Genomic DNA, 6,338 nt, shown 5'->3' with positions numbered 1-6,338 from the left:
CAGCGTTTGGTAGCCCATCCTGGTTCTGCCGACAGGCCTGACCAAACAGCTGTTTTCCTCGATGCATCTGCATAAGGTAAGCCTGCCGCCCATGGCAGGTTTGCCTTGTGCAGACGCATAGGGGGGAATTACACAGCTCAGGGCTGGACGCTGCGGAACACCTAGCCTCTGGCCTTGCCGTCACTTCTTAATGGGGCACAGGGAACTTGGTGACCTTCAGTGCCTCAAAAACTCAATTTCTCCAGACATCTTTCCCCTGTTCTTCAACAACACTCACCCGTCCCCATCACCCCGGGACGCAGGGCCAGTGTGTCACCAGGGTTACCCCAGCGTGCCTTTCCCAGGTGTCCCCAGGTACCCATTTATCGACCAGCCCGAAAGGAAGGATGAACGGCTGGGTGGACTGCACGCCGACTGCCTGGGCCGGGGTTCAAACCCAGACTACGCTAACCACTGCACCACGGACACGTCATGATGGAACTCATTGCTTATAATATACCGAAGAGAGAGAGAGAGAGAGAGTGAGAGTATATTTGTCTGTGTTTCTTTCATTTTTTTCATGGTTCCCTTCTTTTCTTCAGTTACACTTTTCCTATCTTTATCTCACACTGTTTTGTTTCATGTGTTATTTCTCTAATTTGTTTATTAATCTCTCCATCTTCATCTCTTTACTTTCTCTTTGAAGCTTGCCATCTCATTCTTTCTTTCATTTGATTTTCTCTCTCTCTCTCTCTCTCTCTCTCTCTCTCTCTCTCTCTCTCTCTCTCTCTCTCTCTCTCTCTCTCTCTCTCTCTCTCTCTCTCTCTCTCTCTCTCTCTCTCTCTCTCTCTCTCTCTCTCTCTCTCTCTCTCTCTCCAACATTCTCTCATTCTCTCTGACATTCTTTTTCTCACATTCTCTCAATCTCATTCTCATTCTCTCTCAGTCTCTCTGTTTCTCATTCTCATTATCATTCTCCCTCATTTCATTCTCCCTCATTTTCATTTTCCTCTCAATCTCATTCTTATTCCCTCTCTCCCATTCTGCCATTTCCATTCCCTCTCTCATTCTCTAATTCCTATAATCTCATTCTCTTTCTCATTCTCTCTCATTATCATTCTCTCTCTCTCTCTCTCTCTCTCTCTCTCTCTCTCTCTCTCTCTCTCTCTCTCTCTCTCTCTCTCTCTCTCTCTCTCTCTCTCTCTCTCTCTCTCTCTCTCTCTCACACACACACACACACACACACATTCTTATTCTCTCATTCTATCACATCCTCTCTCTCTCTCTCTTACAGGAGTTATCTTTTGTTACTTATTCCACTCTTGTAAGTCTTTTTTTTCATCTCTGGTGATCAAGACATATCCACCATTCCACAACCATTTCTCTCCCTAAAAACATGTAACCAACCCATCTCAGTATCTGGTGCCTGACCTGTATGTTGTATTGTCTCCATTTACTGGATAATATAAATCTAACAATGACTTGCATGATTGTGTAACACGGTTAGTTGACGTCGATCGAGTCAAAAATACATGTTATTTGCGTATGGGTAAGTTTTTCTCTTTCCTGCCCCAATACTTCCTTCTATTTACTCGTAGTGAGTTTTGATCAAATCTGCGACGCTCTACATAGAAGGCTGTACATGCCTTTGATAAATAAGGCCATGGTCATTATATAATGAACTTTATACAGTTTAAGTGTGAGGGATCAAATAAGGTGAGTGTGGAACATTTCTTCTATGGAATAAAGACAAGGAAATTCTAGTGTTTTTGTATTAAGACCTGTACATATATCCTTTGTGTATATACTGCAGCAGCTGAATAACTAAAAAACATATGATATGTGGAAGAAATATGGCATCCAGTGTTTTGGGTGGAATTGCTGGTTCCGCCCACCAGCTAAGCTCCGCCCCCTTTTCCCCTTGCTTCACCTCACAGTGAAGAGCAACCCGCTGAGGGCCACTCCATGTATATAATTCCTCCGAGGTGGCAACCCGGGCTGTGCCCCGGGGTGATGGCTCCTCCCCCAGGCTCAAGGGGCGAGGAGACTGGGATGAGCACCGGGGCCACGCGCAGCTACAACGTGCGCCCTCAACTTTACCTTTGCTTTACCCTTTGCGTGGAGACAAGAAAATAAAGATGTCCTCCACGGCACCGTGTGGACTGGAGTGTAGGAGACTGGGGTAGCACCAAGTGTTGTTTAAAGCAAGAACGGGAACCCTGGAGGTAAATGGCAGGGACAGGGAAGCGGGAAACCGCTGTAGCTGCAGGACACGAGAGAGAGAAACGGTGGAAAATCCAAGTGTAGCATGCAGCAACTGTGAGAGGCAGAGAGGGAGTAACAGCCCCAGTGTGACAGTAACAGGCAGGGAGGAGTGGGGCAGGAGGACAACGGGGCAGTGTGCACAGTGTTGGGGCTGTGTGGAGGCAGGGAGGGAGTAACAGCCTCAGTGTGACAGTAACAGGCAGGGAGGAGTGGGACAGGAGGACAACGGGGCAGTGTGGAGGCAGGGAGGGAGTAACAGCCTCAGTGTGACAGTAACAGGCAGGGAGGAGTGGGGCAGGAGGACAACGGGGAAGTGTGCACAGTGTTGGGGCTGTGTGGAGGCAGGGAGGGAGTAACAGCCTCAGTGTGACAGTAACAGGCAGGGAGGAGTGGGACAGGAGGACAACGGGGCAGTGTGCACAGTGTTGGGGCTGTGTGGAGGCAGGGAGGGAGTAACAGCCCCAGTGTGACAGTAACAGGCAGGGAGGAGTGGGACAGGAGGACAACGGGGCAGTGTGGAGGCAGGGAGGGAGGAGTGGGACAGGAGGACAACGGGGCAGTGTGCACAGTGTTGGGGCTGTGTGGAGGCAGGGAGGGAGTAACAGCCTCAGTGTGACAGTAACAGGCAGGGGACAGGAGGCCAGAGGAGGACAACAGTGTTGGGGAAACGAAAAGGAAACAGAAAGCCTTGCCAGGACAGCCCAAGTGTTCCTCACGCGGTGCCGGAAAAAAGGCACAAATGCTTGCATGAATAAGTCCAGGGAAAAGGCTTGAAAACAAGTGATTCAAGCTGGAAAGTATAGAGCGATGGTGTATGACAGTGAGGAAGGATATGAATGGTATAACGCCATTGCCGAGCAGTGTGTGTGATGACAGCTGATGAGAATATGAGGAGGAGGACCCGCGATGGGGCGCCTGAGGTCACCAGGACAAGGCCATGACCGAGACCAAGACATGAAGTGTGAAGACATGAGCTCGTGTGCATGAGAGCAAATGGATTAAGAACTGCATGCGAATGGTTGGTGGCAGTGGTATGCGAGTCAGGTGGGTGAGCAGAGAGGAAGGGAGGCGTTTCTTTGAATGGAAGGTGACTGACAGGAACAGTGAGGGTCTAGAATGGGATGTGAGAAAGTGGAAGAGAGAGATAGAGATGCAGTGAAAGGTGACGGTCTGAGGAGGTGGAAGCATGCGATGGAGCGAAAGAGTACTTTGGAGTGGTACAGGGAAAAGGAAGCCCCGCAGTGTGTCAGCTGCATGATGGAAGCCTGGGTGGTGATCTTCTCTGCCAAGCTCGAGCGCAGTGTATGAATGTGAATGCAAGAAACTACAGGTGGTCTGAGTCCTGCAGCAAAGTGTGTCAGATGTGTGACTGACAGGGGTGTGGATGAAACTGTGGCGCATGTGATGCTGGTGTGTGGGAGGTACCGGAGAGAAAGGACGGAGATGATGAGGGTGGCACTGATGGGCTGGGAGGTGAATGGAAGGATTGCAAGAACAGAGAGGGAATGGATGCTGGTGTGTGGGAGGTACCGGAGAGAAAGGACGGAGATGATGAGGGTGGCACTGATGGGCTGGGAGGTGAATGGAAGGATTGCAGGAACGGGGAGGGAATGGATGCTGGTGTGTGGGAGGTACTGGAGAGAAAGGACGGAGATGATGAGGGTGGCACTGATGGGCTGGGAGGTGAATGGGAGGATTGCAGGAACAGAGAGGGAATGGATGCTGCTGCTGCTGGTGTAGTGCGGCGACGGCCTGATGAACGAGCCTCCCATAACCCACTTAGCCAGTGGGGTACCTCTTTGGCCGACTCGGTAAGGAGTGGCTCTCCCGTCACGCTGGTCGCGGGTTCAGTCCCAGGCAGCTGGGGAATACCCTCACTCTTGATTAATTTCTCGTGTTATTTCGATACACGCAGAGGACGTGTTGAGAAATAGGAAGGATGGAAAGTAAGCTCGTCGGGGCATTACAGTGGTGGCATAGCGGTGGGCATCCTCTCCTGCAGCTCTGTTGTTGAGTTTCCCCGAAGGGGTAACAGGTAGGATGGCCCATGCTCCGAGGTTGATAGAAAATGGGAATGTTGGAGGTATGTCTAAAAAGGACATTGTGGAGTTATGTCTCAAAGGGACATTGTCAACACACAGAAATTAATCTACATAGGGGGGAAAGCCGTGTAGTGCGGCGACGGCCTGATGAACGAGCCTCCCATTATTAACCCACTTAGCCAGTGGGGTACCTCTTTGGCCGACTCGGTAAGGAGTGGCTCTCCCGTCACGCTGGTCGCGGGTTCAATCCCAGGCAGCCGGGGAATACCCTCACTCTTGATTAGTTTCTCGTGTTATTTCGATACACGCAGAGGACGTGTTGAGAAATAGGAAGGATGGAAAAGAAAGCTCGTCGGGGCATTACACTGGGACTGAGTGCTGAAGCAAATGAGAGAATTATAGAAATCATGAAGAGTTTTCTGTGGTGTGCAGGAAATAGGGAATAGGATGATTAGTAATGGATACTGCTTGTTTTGTTTTATTTTTCCAGGTTGTGGCGATATGAAGGCTGACTCTCCAACGGGTCACTGTACAGCAAGAGCAAGAGCAAACTCGCTGCTGCTGACTCCTGTTTCTGCTGCTGCCCCTGCTGACTCCTGCTGCTGCTGACTCCTGTTTCTGCTGCTGCCCCTGCTGACTCCTGCTGCTGCTGCTGGTGACCCCTGCTGGTGCTGTTGGTGGTGCCGCCGTCACAGTCAGCACTCCACACAGCAGCCTCCGTCCAGTGGTGACCCCAAGGCTCGGGGCGAGGTGAGTGTGTGTGTGTGTGTGTGTGTGTGTGTGTGTGTGTGTGTGTGTACCATACCTGGGCACGATAACAGAAAACCTTATTCCTGACATTAAACACATCGCTTATGACACACTTGTGAGACCAACACTGGAATACTGCTCCCCGGTGTGGGATCCTTACACACACAGAAACATTGACAGGTTAGAACAAATCAACACCAAGGCGGCAAGGTTCATTACAAACAGTTACACTCCAACGCCTGGAATCACAACACGGATCAAACAACAGGTAAACATGGACCCTCTTCACATACGCAGACAAGCACACAGACTTACACTTATGTACAAGATCACAAACACTCACATTGACATTGATCCACATACATACTTACGCAACGCAAACAGTCAACGTACACGAAACACACACATCCATAAATACCAAACATATAACGCTGACGTATACAAGCACTCATACTTTCCACGCACCTTACGTGACTGGAACAGCCTCCCTCAACAGATTTTAGACTGCGGTACAATAGACTCATTCAAAAAACAAATACACACTCACTTGTCACCACAACACACCAACACTAACAATTACACTTGATTCACTTCCCTCCCTGGTAATAGTTGAGATTCACTTCACGCCTCCAAAATACGATATTACGCCTCCATATTATACTTAAGGGACGAAATACATGTCCCTTAACCATAATATGAAGGCTGAAACAAAAGTAAAGAAAAAGTGGTAAAGGTAGTGAAAAGGCATATTATACATGCGGCAGCGGTGGCAGTGCCAACAATCCGGTTAGCGATATGCGCTGGTTTAGCGATGATGCGTTTAGCTATCGATTATTACGCATGTGAAACCAGGTCCACCACGCGTGGTTATTTTATGTTTTTAGAACACGCACCTTTACCTAATACTCTACCCGGCACAAACCTTCACAAAAACCTTTCGGTAAAGGTGCGTGTTCTAAAAAAAAAATAACCACGTGGTGGACCTGGTCTCACATGCGTAATAATGGCTAACTAAACGTACCAACGATAACCTAGCGTACCATCCCTAAACAGATCATAGGCAACACTACTCACATCCCCGCCGCCGCCGACACCAACACACCCAACGAATGTATAATCTGACTTTACCCTACCTTTACCACTTTTCTTTACTTTTAAGTTTTTCCTTCATATTATGGTTAAGGGACATGTATTTCGTCCCTTGAGTATAATACAGAGGCGTAATATCGTATTTCAGAGGCGCGTATTGAATCTGCACAATTACCCCCTCCCCTGCACACTCGACTCCCCCGTCCCCCCAAC

The 6,338-nt window shown here is 49.2% G+C and overlaps 2 protein-coding genes across 4 annotated transcripts in view; both read left to right on the top strand.

Moving 5' to 3' along the window:
• LOC126989675 (zinc finger protein 84-like) overlaps positions 1-6,338 on the top strand; it is a 75,189-nt gene that overhangs the window by 18,493 nt on the left and 50,358 nt on the right. The window contains exon 1 of one of the 3 annotated variants that reach the window (XM_050848283.1): positions 2,329-5,036. The exons of the other annotated variants lie outside the window; for them this stretch is intronic. The gene's annotated coding sequence lies outside the window, so the exon portion shown is untranslated. Of the gene's footprint in view, positions 1-2,328; positions 5,037-6,338 lie in introns of those variants that run through there. 3 annotated transcript variants of the gene reach the window in all.
• Positions 1-6,338, top strand: part of LOC126989677 (zinc finger protein OZF-like) — a 46,058-nt gene that overhangs the window by 1,688 nt on the left and 38,032 nt on the right. The gene's annotated exons all lie outside the window — the stretch shown is intronic.

The sequence above is a fragment of the Eriocheir sinensis genome, unplaced genomic scaffold, assembly GCF_024679095.1.
Source record: "Eriocheir sinensis breed Jianghai 21 unplaced genomic scaffold, ASM2467909v1 Scaffold1268, whole genome shotgun sequence".
Taxonomy (NCBI): Eukaryota; Metazoa; Arthropoda; class Malacostraca; order Decapoda; family Varunidae; genus Eriocheir; species Eriocheir sinensis.
Note: the sequence above shows the minus strand (reverse complement) of the source record. Positions and strands in the feature narration are given on the sequence as shown.